We start from the raw sequence: 14,416 nt of genomic DNA on the forward strand, positions 1-14,416 counted from the left end.
ACATAATTGCTTTTTTTGTCATTTGATGAAAACAGAGCTTGATGCTTTAATGTTACTACCCTGGCCAGATCTTTAAGCAGACTTCGTGTTTTTGTGACCTTGTGTCCGGATTTATTTCATTTGTTAATCAATGTTCATTTCAGTAGCCACTAAGCCATTAAATGGCAACATTTATCAGAATGCATTTATTAATGTAAGCTTATTGTTTCCAATCCAGCCAAATTGAAAAAAAAGAGGAATAAGAAAGATCTTCCTTTTTGAAATTTTCGGTATATGCACACATTAACATTCAGTTTGTACAAAGTTATCGTCCTTTCCCGAAAGCGACTTCAAGGGACTTAACTAGTCAATTTTGTAACGAATGTATGTATAATTGTTTGCGATTGCTATGTTTTGCAGTTGTATGTGTAAATATACCTTAAGCAGATTAGTTGATTGTAAGTTTAGACTATATTATGATGAAGTATCTTAAAATTAATAAAATTTCTAAAGATCCAAAAGATATTATTGTCTGTTTTATCTGTAAAAGAGGGGAGAAAGATACCAAACTCGAAGATCGAAAATAAATTGACAACTCCATGGCTACTTACAAAGAAAAAGACAAACACAAATAATATTACACAAGACACAGCATAGAAAACTAAAGACTATGCAACACAAACCCCACTAAAAACTGGGAATGTTCTCAGGTGCTCCAAAATGGTAAGCAGAATCTGATCCACATGTGGCACCCGTCGTGTTGCTCATGTTATTCCAAACCCGGTACATAGTCTAATTCGATAGATCACATTAACATGATATGAAAGACAATTGGAGGATAAATATCAATAGGTCTTTACAGATACGAGAATAGGGAAAGACTACCATTGGGGTAAAATCAATTATCTAAAGTGAGAGAAAAACTGACAATACGAATAAACAAAATATCAACAAACGGACGAAAAGACGACCAAGCCAACACAAAGTATACAAAGAAAATTTTAAACTAACAATTGAGCAACATGAAGCCCATTATCACCTATTGTAAACGCAGTCGCTCTGGAAGGGTAAGGAATTCCATCTCTCGTGGCATCTGTCTCGATGCCCATGCTATGTTTTAAGATCTTGTGCCAGGTTTAAAGCTTGTTATGTTCGAACTTCGAATATAGAATGAGAAAACGCAAAAGTGCGAATAAATCCCAACGTACTAACCTAATGTTTTGTTCACATGCGAATGAAGAAGAAAAAATATGATACAGCAATTTGTTTCAAAGCTTTTTAGAAAGCTAAAACTTAGTTTATCGTTATTGCATACACAGAGACAACATTTTACATTTTACAAATAGGATCGTTATACCCCATTTGTATCATTGAAGGGTGAAATTTCACGGCAAATACAGTGTGACAAATCACTGCAAGTATACTGTTGAAGTGGAATAACTTCCTGCAAATAATGTTAAAAGGGATAACTCACTGCAAAAACGGTTAAATGGGGAATCGGCAAATAAGAGTAACGTTGAAGGGAGAATTTCTCGCGACAAATACCAAGGAAGGGTAGTACCGATCCGCTGAAAACTTGTGACAAAGTTGCTTCTATATATAAAGAAAGGTATATAGTTCAAAAACCCTTCGAATACATCTTCATTTATTCTCGGAATGTCTTTGTATTTATCCTTTACCCTCATATAAACAAACATGAAAAAATAATAATTGTAATCTTAAGTACTTCTGCGAGTTTGACATAAGATTAATATTCATCGGAACATGAAAGAAAATAAAAAAATAATAAATTTCAAACTGATTTGATTATCGATTCAAATTTGATTGAATACCCTATACAGAATCATTAGTATATGCACGTAAACCATTTGAATCTCTGCCAGGGAGACTTAAATCTAGAATTAAGAACTTATTGCAGTTTTAAAGTATTATATATGGTGTATACTTGTAATAAATTGTCCGTAAGGTTGTTTACAATAGATAAATACTATAGGTCTATGTTTGTCCTGTTATAGCTACTGATAAGCTTTTGAGGTCAAGACCGCATATAGTATATAATTTCTTGTTAGATTGAAGAGCGACGGATAAAAAACTTGCAACATTACACGTATTACGTGCATGCATGATGCATTTGGGACAATATATATTCAGGTCACGTAAACTAATATAAGCTGTTTACATCTTAGTCATTTCGTTTGTCAGGGGCGGATGAAGGAGTTTTTAAGGAGTTTTTGAAAGCAGGCGTTATACGAGTAACCAAAATGAATATTGACTTGTGTAGCGAGAACAGAAAATATTTTTTGGAAAATTTATTGAATTCGTCACTGGTTGTCTCATTGGTAATCGTACCACTTCTTCATATTTTTACATGTTTCAGTATATGTTCTTTGTATACTTGTACACTGAATTGTAGTTTTCAAGGACATTCAAATCAAGACATATTCTGGTTTTCAGAGTTCAAGTTTTTCCTCTCTATTTCATTTTTAGCATCATCACTAGATGGCCAACCACCGTCCTAAATAACACCTACATAAGTTTTGTATTGAAAATGCCTCTTAACAATTTGATAAATTATATATATAACATTGCATTTTAAGGTGCAATAACTAAATACATATTTATGACCGACCCTAAGACAAGCTTGATAAAGAGTGAAGTCCAAATTTCTCTGTATTTGTTATCCTCACCGAGAGACAAAATCAGAAGATTCTCCAAAAACAAGCGGGATTCGAATTATGAGGCTCCCGCAGGGCCAAAAAAACCTCAAAAGTATGCTTTATGTGTTAATTTATTCATAATAAAATCGAAGAAGCACTTAAACAAAACCCAAATCAAAGAAATACAACCTTTGATTGTTGCTGTTGATCTCAAAGACCTAGTGATAACTTCAACACGTAGGGAAAACTATAATCTCACTGCAATTTAAAGCTAGATTGATATTATTCGTGTTCGATAGATTCGTTGTGTCTTTTGTGTTTAAATTTGTCCAAAGATATTGCAACTGACGAACTTTTAACGACAATTTGTCGTCCAGTGGCAAGACTTTCATTCATATGAAAAGAGGGAAAATATTTAGATTATAAATCGAAAGTAGATTGTGGAAATCGACATGGCCTGAATGAAGATAATTCATTAGTTAATGATAGCACCAAGCGGTTTTCTTCTAGATTAATTTTAAGGTTTTCCAAGTGGTAAGAATTTAAAAAAAAATGTATCAGTCAAAACTTATCTTTGCCAAAAGGAGTTTATATTAGATATAACTATGAACACTTCTGATTATAAAGCCTGAAGCTTTCTTTATGAACTCATGCTTTTCTAATGTAAATTTATTCAATAAAAACATATTTTTTTTGTATTTCTGATTGTAAAAAAATGAATGGTCCTCGGACCTCGGATTAACAGCTATTTGGTATGTAAACCATGAAGTATTGCAATAGAATTATAATATTTTCGTGGGACACACATATGTTGTACTCTTCTAATGTTATTGACATTCCTTCGGGCGGTACATCGTCGTACTTTGTATAACCTCTTACATCCAGGACTTTTGTGCCCTTTGGCAAAGTCATTTCTCTTCAAACAAGGTGGCAGACATGTTAAGACATTTTAATTTGGGGGTTCCGAAAGGTCAAATTTAAAAAATTTTGGACCATTCTGTGAATATTTTTTTTCAAATGATCAGATATATAAGTTATTTCGTTTAGGTCGGCATATACAAATCTCATCTCAACTCAATTTTCAGAATAAAGTTAAAAAAATCTTTATGTATTTATTTTTTTTTACAACTTTTTGGAAGTTGGACAATTTGTGTGTTTTCTTTGTTTCGAACGACCCATTGCTAGTAGGTTTTAGATGTGCTGAAAAAATACAAAGAACACACACAACTCATTTTTATGAAAACCAGGAGATTTCGTCTTCAAACATCTACGTGTTCTAAACAATTATTTAAGGAATGACTGTAATATTTTTTCTGTCTATGAAGAAATAACAAAAATTTGGTGCACACTGAATAACGCGCGTAGCGGGTTATTTAACAGTGTGCACCACATTTTTTTATGTTATTTCGAATAGACAGAAAAAATATTACAGTCATTTCTTATAATTTAATTCTAAATTCCATTTTAAACCGTAGAAAACCATGAAAAAACGTTGATGACGTCACGGTCACATGACTAAATTATGTCTATGGGCTCATAACAAAATAACGTCAGCCAATCAGAAGACGCGTTACCTCCAAAATTAAATTATAAACGGTTAAAAATTATAAAGAATTTATGATTCTGTACTAATTCTCAAAACATTATCAACTAATTTCATAGAACATTAATAAAATGATTCTTTAAATAATATAAAACGATTTTTTTTTTAAATTCAATGATTCTTTACAAAATATATAATGATTCTTTTGTTTTTTAAACATATGAAATGATTCTTAAAACCAAGGATTTGAAAAGTAAGGCTTTTACTCTACAAATCCTGGTTCAAACATTATATATATATAACCAGAGACATATATACACAGAGATTGGCAACTCCGTGAAATCCCGTAAAAGATCGCGGCCCGGGATGAGATTCTCGTCGATAAATATTAGAACATGTAATCAAGTCAGGGATAAATAACCTCGATAGATAATCAAGAAAAGCAATGGGAAAATTATTTCAGATCATATTATAATTTCTTTTCTAAAAAAAAACTACTTGAAATCGTTATATTCATTTTAATGTATTTATTGTGTATATATGTCTCTGATATAACTGATGCATTAAGCTTTGCATACTGGTATGCTTTACCAGATAAGATTACTGAACATAGGTGATTCTGTTTGGAAAAAAATGGTTTTAAACTGTATCACATATACATGTGCTTTAAAAAAAAATTAAATCTGTGCATTTCCCCCCTAGAGGCTTAGTGGCATGTTTTGAAAATTAGATTCAAGGCAAAACAAGTATAATCAGACATGACCTTAAGTCAAAGTTGATGGAAATATGACAGTAATATTTTACAACTGTAAAACACAGGGTGACTGTATTCAAGGTATAAATTAAGTCTACAGGCCAAGGCATTTCAACTAAAAAGTTTGGGAAGCCTTTTTTAAGGTCTTTCCTCTCCACGAGGAAAGACCTTATTGTTTTTCTCCTGTTTTTTAAGGTCTTTCCCCTACATGGGAAAGACCTTATTGTTTTTCTAATGTTTTTTTTTCTTCCAACATTTTTTTGACATGCCCTCCCCCCGTTTCTATTGAAGTCATCAAGACCAAATATTGACCATCGATAGATCTCATTATGACGTAATACCAGATGAGGCTGTGTAGGATTTCATCATCCCCTTTGAGAGTTATATCCCCTTGAAGCATTTTTATTATTTGCATTTTTCTTAAAAAGTATAAAAGATAGAATAGAATTGAAAATGGCAGCATGTACAGGAACAGATGGCAATGTTAATAAACATAAAAAAATAGTAGATTATTTACCCTGATAAGAAGTTATTTCCCTTGAAAAATTATACATTTTTTGAAAAATTATATTTCGAGAACCGGAAGTCGTAGAGACTTGGGACCTTCACCAATATTCTTTAATTCATGTGACCTTTAATCTGCACCAAGGTCAAAGGTCACCGAGTGCAAAAAGAAATTATGCTGCAATTTCAAGCTTGCATATTAAGAAAACTATAAGAGTTTGCTGCACTCATACTGTGTATAAAATGTTCCTCTTGACGAGCTCTACATTTTATACATTAAGCTAAAAAATGTCCGACTGTCTGTTCAAAAGTTACAACAACATAATTCTTAAAACTGTAGTAACAAGTGTATATCTTTTAAAAGGTAACAGATGTCAACTTACTATAAACTGCAAAGATGATCAGTAGTTCAAGACCTTCAATTTGAGGTCAATGTCAGGTCATGATGAAATTTCACCTTGACCTTCACATTATACTATGACCTTGACCTTGCGATATTTGAAAGGTCAAGTAGTCCTGAGTTGAATGGTGATAGTCCCATGTCTCTACGACTTCCGGTTCTCAAGTTTGGTATTGCATCATATATTTGATGATTCATTGTGACCTTGGTGAACATTGGAATTGTCCGAATTCTTTTTCTATAATGTTGTCCTTCAACTGTAGATCATTTATCATTTAACAGATTTGAGATATCTATTGTCGTTTTAGAGATAATGCAGTTTGAAGTTTTGCGAGCGGCGGCATGTATTTCTGAATCAACAAGAGCTTACCACTTAAAATGTTTTAGAAATTGAAGAGGTTGACATAGTTATATGTTTGATTAAATACCAAAAACAATCCATGGAAAAAAACACCAAAAAATCAATTGGAAATTTTCAAGTTTTGCATTGACTTTGTAAGTTTCATAACTTCTATTTATATAGTTGATATTGCATCATTATTAAATTTTGCACTTTGTCAAATGGGGTCATCTGATATATCAAATTGAAGGTCTTAATAAACTCTACTTAAAAATGAAAATTTTAAACCCCTTTTCATCCCAGGGGGACGGATGGGGTCATTTAGTGCAAACATTCAAATTTCTCAGATGGTAAGGTTGTCGCATATCAAATGAAAGAACATAAAGCGTACATTTCAAATTTCAAATTGACGTCTCCCAAAAATGGGTTGGATGGGGTCATTGAGTGCAAAAAAATAAATGTTCTTTTAAGGTAGGGTTGTTGTATATCAAATGAAAGGTCATGATGTGTACATTTGAAATATCAAATTCCCTACCTCCAAAAAAAAAGTTGGATAGGGTTATTAAGTGCAAAAATCAAACTTTCTAGAACATGGTGTTGTCGCATATCAAATGAAAGCTCATCTACTCTGTTCCATATATTATAATTCCGATCTCAAAAATGTAGGCGGATGAGGTCATTAAGTGTAAAAAGCGAAAAGTTTCAGAAGGTGTGCTTGTCGTATATCAAACGAAAGGTCGTACAAAGTACAATACGAAAACATCACTTTTACAGGAAAGACCTTTCAATTGTTTTACAAACAATTGAGATACTAGTTACTATATATATTTATTCTAACTCATAGATATGTCATGTAAATTTTAAATATTGAAGTATTCAGGCCAGTCACCTTTTCAAATGTAAAACCTAATTGTTGGAGTAAACCCATTTGGCTCACATTCAAGCACTGAATACAACATTTTGTTTTTATTTTTCTTGGCTACATATTGCAGCTACAGTTACTTATTCAACCAAGACGGTAGATAACTCTTAATGAACGTATACAATTAAAAAAAAAGAGTACACGATTCGACCTCTGCGATTATGTACGAAAAAAACTGATCGTTCTACCTTTATAAGTGACGACAGGATGAGGGTTAATTTGTATGGGAATGGAATACATGCCCAAATTAGTCAGTAATATCATGAAATAAAAGTTAAAAACAGAAAAGGAATAAGAGCCTGCCGTTCGTAATGGCCGATAATAAAAAAATGTATGCTTATATATTTACAAATGGTCAAAGATAAGCATTTATCGTTGATTTAAATAAACGTGCAGTGTATAAATATTTGATAGATAATGAAATAATTTTGACTTTGGCTATTTATTTTTACGTTCATGTGAAAAATTTGACATATCTATATAATACTATAATTATCAAAAATGAGGTGATAATTGACAATCTTCAGATAAATGTCAATTGGGTTATCGACCTTTATTGACTCTCCACATGGGTGTGAAATGACATCGCTAGCACATGTATGCACCTTGCTGTTGAATTGTGTGTACTATGACATGTAGAAAAACGATAATCTTCATTATGGAGGTGTTAACAAATTATCTATCATGATAATCCAGATAACAAAGGTTCAAGTAAGTGGAAAGATCATCTTCTATATTTTGACATTGTCCGTCGTTGACCCCTGCTACGCCTGTTCCCGACTCGCCTTTTAGGACAGCAGGTAACTAACTGGTTGAAGATTTCAAGAGGTTCAAGAAAATGACATGATGATTCTAAACGTATTTCACACCCTCCATTCCAGTTAACAAAAATTGCATAATTGAACCTAAGAACTTAAGTCAAACAAAAGTATAATTATTTAAGTCTTTAAAAAATGATAAATCCTCAAGACATTTGTACCAACAAAAGAAAAGACAAGCACCTAGAACTACAACGCGCTTAATTATACCATTGAAAGTCTATTACCATGTTACATGTTTTACTTTAACTTATGTATGTTTTTTCGTGTCCCTTATTGTTTAACCGATTGGTGATTAGCGATTTTTTTTTCTTGTTTATAATTGTTTGATATTAATGAGGTTTTTTTGTCTGTAATTGTTTGACATTTCTTCTATTCATTACGAATTTGCGTGGGAAATATGGTAATGGATTAAGAACAATGAATCGCACAAGACTTCAAATTTAAAGTATATAGACTATTGAATTTCCAATGGTGTTTTTTAACGCAGTATATCAGATGTTGTGGAGTGGTAGTGGCTGACAAAATAAAGTTCGTCCTTCTATCATACATCATTGCAAGTTGGTGGATAAATAGATACCAAAATACATGAGACATTTTAACTCAAAAATCAAAAATAAACTGACAACGTCATCCTCTCACTAAATATAAATCTTAAGTTTATACTTATACACGTTTTGCTGCAATAAAATATTTGAATATTTTTATAATGTACCCGAATTATATGTCTCCTAATTAGGACAATGTCCTGCACGTATAGTATACTAGTTACATACTCTTATCTAGAAATTTAAATATCAAACATTTTAAAGACTTAGAAACAAAACACTGTCTAATATTTTGAGCGGATTGTAAAAAAAAAAACAAATACCGATTGATGTTTTGAAGTAAGCTTCAATAAATTTGAAATAGATCTATGTATATTTCAAAAGGTCACAAGCAACGCGTCGGGTAGATAAAAATTCAGAGTTGCGTACTTACATAAGTACATACATTCCTACCTATGACGAAGTATATACTTTAAGGAATGTTCTTACCCTTTTGTATGTATAATGATTCTTTGTTCTTGATCCGTGTAGTATTATTTAAATTTTACATGACAATGCACCATGTTTAAAACTCATCAATCTACTAGAACTTGACTTCGATTGAACTTTTAGTTATAAACGACATACGTATATACCCAAATATTGGATACCGAGTGAACGCATACTCAAAATCACAATTTTTGGTGCCGTAACCAGGTGAATAAAAAACATGTTCTACTTTGAAATGATAAATACAACATGTGTTAATCTCAATACGAAAAACAACTCAAAATTTATAATTTTATTCAAACAATAATTAACTGTTTTTGGTGCACTCTTTCTCAGTTACAGCCAATTGCATTGATGGTGTAGGTAAAGGTAATTTTGGTTAGATTGCTTGTTAGCCGAACCGTTAAGGCATTATTACGTCGGATAAACAAATGTCCTTTAAGAGTTAACTAGTCTGACAGATAACCAATCTATCTGTCTGTAGGACTAAGCTACTTCAAAAGGAGAGAGTATACCTTACCTAGTAATGACTTCATGGTTCAGCAAACAAGCAAGCTAACTAAAGAGAAAACCTTTACCTACACCTTCAATGCAATCTGCTTTAACCAATATAAGGGCTTCAGTCCAAATACCTGACTGACTTCTTATACATTTGAATAAATTAGTTTTCACTGCATCAATGAATTAAGAGTTTGAAGACAGCAAGATTTTGTCAGAACTGCAAAAAGATAATGTTGGAACAGGTAAATGACTTTATATCAAGACATTTATATATATAAGCAGGTATTCCGGTTGCTACAAGCAAACAGAAATACAAATATTTAAACTGCAGACAACCCTAAAAATAAAACACAGGAACGAAACTTCGATGCAACTACGAGTCATATGTTCTCCGAAAGGATAAACCGTGATACTCATTTGTTACATCAAGGAGGAAGGCTTACGAAAATCTAACAAAGAAATTTAAAAAAAGTTTCAAATGAAAGTAAAATCATAGCTCAATCAACTGCGGTTTTTCAAGGAGCAATGTCGTAGACAGGCACCAATGGAGGTACCGTGACGCTTCATCATGATTTGAAATAGGGAAGGGTTTTATAACTTCCCAGTTTTTATGTCATTTGGGTCTTTAGTGCAATTTTGTATTTAATTTTTAATATTAGTACTAGGTGTATTGTTTTGTACTTCATACTGATTTTTTAACTTTATATCCTTTCTTTTTTGTCGATAGTTCTAAATGGTTAATAGTAAAACAAAAGTTTTGGCTGCTTTTCCGTGCTAATTTTTGAAATGGTTGACAGTTTTACTATTGGAATACTAGTTTCGGACAAATCTTTTCATATTAAAACTGACATTTTTTCTACATACTAGGTAAAAATGGTGATTTATAATGTATATCTAAACATATTTTTTTTTACCAAAAAACCAAGACATCTTACAATTGTACGTATTAAGTATTCATTGTTTTGGTTTATTTTTAATTTTTGCGACAGACGGTGATCCGTCTTCGTTTCAGTTACATATTATCTCCTTTTATCAAAAGTACTAAATTAAGTATTCAAAAACTGGTTACAAGAGGTACGTGTATGTAATTTTCCTTTAGGAAACAAAAGATGTAATATTTAAATTGGTAATTCAAATGTTTGATGTAATAAATCTAAAAGAGGTAACACAGGGTTTTCTCTCAAAATCACGGTTGATATGATTTTAGGTTTTAAAATTAATTATACATATTTTAATTTTATTTTTGCTAAATGAAAGATTAAAGCGATTTTGGTTTTTAGTGTACGATATTCCAAGATAAATACTCCCTTAATAATTGACGCAATATGAAAGAAATAAGATGGATTCTGTATTTGCTCTACATTTGTATGTTGCAGCAACACAACAATGAATAAATACAAAACAAGCACATTTAATTCACTGTGTTCGATAGCCAGTGTCACATAAAAAAAAACAAGTCCGGACGTCAAAAGGAATTCCGGGATTGATAAGAAGTCAAACATACCAACAAAGATATGGAGAAGAGTTGAGTGTCTATCGAATTCCCCCATTTGAACCTTTTTCTGACAGGTCAAGGGGTTTGTGTTGACAGTGGTGATAGGAATATCTGTCGCACACCTGTCTCATATGCTGCAGGTTAGGACATGTGTTACATGTAAACAAATTATGTGGACACTCTGGGTACTCCAGGCAATCATGGCCACTTGATTCAGTCAACTTTTGATCGCTACATTTGAACTTTGATTGAAAACAGACAAGGGGTTCAAATGGGATAGAAAACTGGAATTTTACAAAAAAAATAAACAGTTCGAATAATTTTGTATATTTTAGTACATAAAGAACCAGGTTTACTTTAAGTTTGATCGTTTTTTTTTTTTTTAGATTAGATTTTTTGTTATCATATAAGAGAAGTTTAAATATGTAGGTCGCGGTGATCTATAATTGTTAACTTCTTTGTCATTTGGTTTCTGATGTAACGAGGTTTCGATCATTGACAATCGAATCACATCTACATACCAACATATTTTCATAGCACATCCAAAACACAAAATACTAATGATTTAAAGTCTATTCGTTATAGTTCACCGATTCAATCACTGCATTACCAAATTTAACTTTTCATGTTATATAACTGAAATAATTTGTGAAAAAGATGTCTCTTTTGTTATATAAGCATACATAATACTTGGCTTGACAAATACTTATCTTAAACAATAACACAATTAAACGCGTATAATACATATAGCTATAATGGCAAGAACAAATCCTTATATATAACAAAAGATAACACAATATTGACCGCTGTACTCCTATTTTGGACATTTTAACCTATTGTGTCTTTTTGCTCACACATTTGTGTCAATATAATGGAATTTTATACGACTGTCATACTGCGTTTAGCTAGCTTTTAACCAGGTTTAATCCACCATTTTCTACATGAAGAAATGCCTTTTACAAGGCAGGAATATGATAGTTGTTTTCTGTTCGTTTGATGTGCTTGTGCTTCTGATATTTCCATGACTTTTCGTTTTGAATTTTGCTTGGAGTTCGGTGTTTTTGTTATTTTATTTTTTATAACTTAGAATCCCGTCCTCAACTAAAAAATAAAAAAAAAAACAATTGATAAGATGTGGTATGCTCCAATTGGACTACTATCCCCAAGCCAAATGGCTTAGACTCTTTTATGAAGGCCTCCTTTTAAAAAAAAACAACTTCAGATCTGAGCGATTTATGTTGACCAATAAACAAACTTTTTACTAGTATACTATAAATATGACAAAGAAGAATTGATTTGCAATTTAACAAATTTATGATAAGTGGTTGTATATATTCAATAACAATTACACTACCATTAGTTAACAAACAATAAACAAATATTTTATTGACATTATTTGTCATATAAATTATATGTTATTTGTGACATTACGAACGTAACGCATTTAGTACTAACGACTGTATTATATAAGTACATATTTAACACTTCTCTTTAGTATATAGCCGGCAGTGGTTGTTGAAATTCTTTTAGTTGGGATATGAAGTGACAGTAAAATTAAATTAGGTAAAGACCTATAAGAAGATGTGGTATGAGTGCAAACTAGCCAACTTTCCATCTGAGTTACAACCTGTAAAAGCAAACCATTGTATGTCAAAATATTCCCTTCCACACGAAGCATTGGCTGACACCGAAATGCAAACTATATATAATAGGCCCCAAAAATGACAAATGTAAAACCATTCTAACATATACCCAACGGCCTAATCTATTTAGAAAACGAGAATAAATTTGAAATAAAATACAAGATCATGTAGAGTAACCCGTCGTTTTATTCGAAATCTTTGTCTTCAAATTTCATAGAAACTAGACATTTTGTAGAATTTTATCCACGAGGTATAATCAAGATTGATATGAGGAACTGGAAATATATTACCATAGAATGAATCATAACACCTTTTTTCAGGGAAATGTGAATTTTGGTTTGTTTACGTTTACCAATATTCTGCCATTCTATCCTGGAAAATTCAATTATTTCATTAAACAATAAAAAGCGGTTTGTAAATGTAGACTATTAGTTAAGTTTTAATTTTATATAATATTCAGAATATTTCATCTTGAAAAATGTAGAACCTACGATCAACGAGAGACAACTCAATTTTTTTTTAATACAAATGTAGAAAATAATGCAGCCTAAGAACGATAACTCTACCAGAAAACCGAGGCAAACGATTTATTTTTTCCTATCAATGATGGCACATCTATGGGTGACAAAACATAAGATGCGTTAAACTTAAGACTTATATATTTAAATAAACAAATCATTGGAGACCAAACCATAATAATTAAATCTCATTAGTGATGTTTTCTCCATATGTATGTTCATGTCCTCCGTCGACTCTTGAGGCCCGTGATCGAGAAAAAACCAAACCCCAAACCTTTCATTTTCTTTTCGTGGAAGAATCCACAATCTTTAATCATTATTACGGATATACGTTTTCACAGTGTGACATAATACCATTTATTTTTATTATTAACACAAACAATGCAAACGGTTCAGCGAGCACACGTTAAGATCATTTGTTTCTAACATACATTTGTTAAATTTGCATAATCTTTGAAAAACTATAGACTCGTTAAAAATGCGTCTATTGTTTGTCGTTTGTTAGTACAAACGCTGCATTTCTTTTAACTTTGTGTGCATTTCTTTCTAACCAAAGTTTTATAAACGTTGTGTGCCGTTTGTTATCGTTTGCTAAACGCTATAAAAGTAGAAACATGCAGCGTTAAATTAGTGTTTACTGACCCTTTTTGAATTTTCAATAATGCATGCACATGTTGTTGGTAAACAGACTTATTACAAAAGTTGAAACAAATACATTGTTTAATAAGACTGAAGTTAGAAACAAATGTAGCTTTTGTACTAACAAACGATGAACAAACTGTAGACGCATTTTTAGCGAGCGCATAGTTTGTTAAAGTTTATGTAAACTTTGCAAACGTATGTTAGTAACAAATGATCAAAACATGTGCGCGCTTAGCCGTTTGTATCGTTTGTGTTAGAAAGAAATTTACTCTTTAACAATGAATCAATTATAAATTCATCTTTTTCCAACTAAAAAAAAATAGAGTTTGACAAAAGAAAAAAGGTATAATCCTGATTGTCATAAATCAAAACAATGTCAACAATTACTAAAATGTAAGTGTATTAGGAGTGCATTTCTTTCTAACACAAATGATGCAAACGACTTAGCGCTTAGCGCTTAGTACAAACGCTACATTTGTTTCTAACTTCAACCTGATTAAACGATGTATTTGTTTCTATGTTTGTAAAAAATTCTGTTTACCAACATGTGCATGCATAATTGAAAGTTCAAACAGGGTCAGTAAAGACTTATTAAACGATGCATTTATTTCTACTTTTGTAGCGTTTAGAAAACAACAACAAACGCGACACAACGTTTACAAA

The sequence above is a fragment of the Mytilus galloprovincialis genome, chromosome 14 (genome assembly GCF_965363235.1).
Source record: "Mytilus galloprovincialis chromosome 14, xbMytGall1.hap1.1, whole genome shotgun sequence".
NCBI lineage: Eukaryota > Metazoa > Mollusca > Bivalvia > Mytilida > Mytilidae > Mytilus > Mytilus galloprovincialis.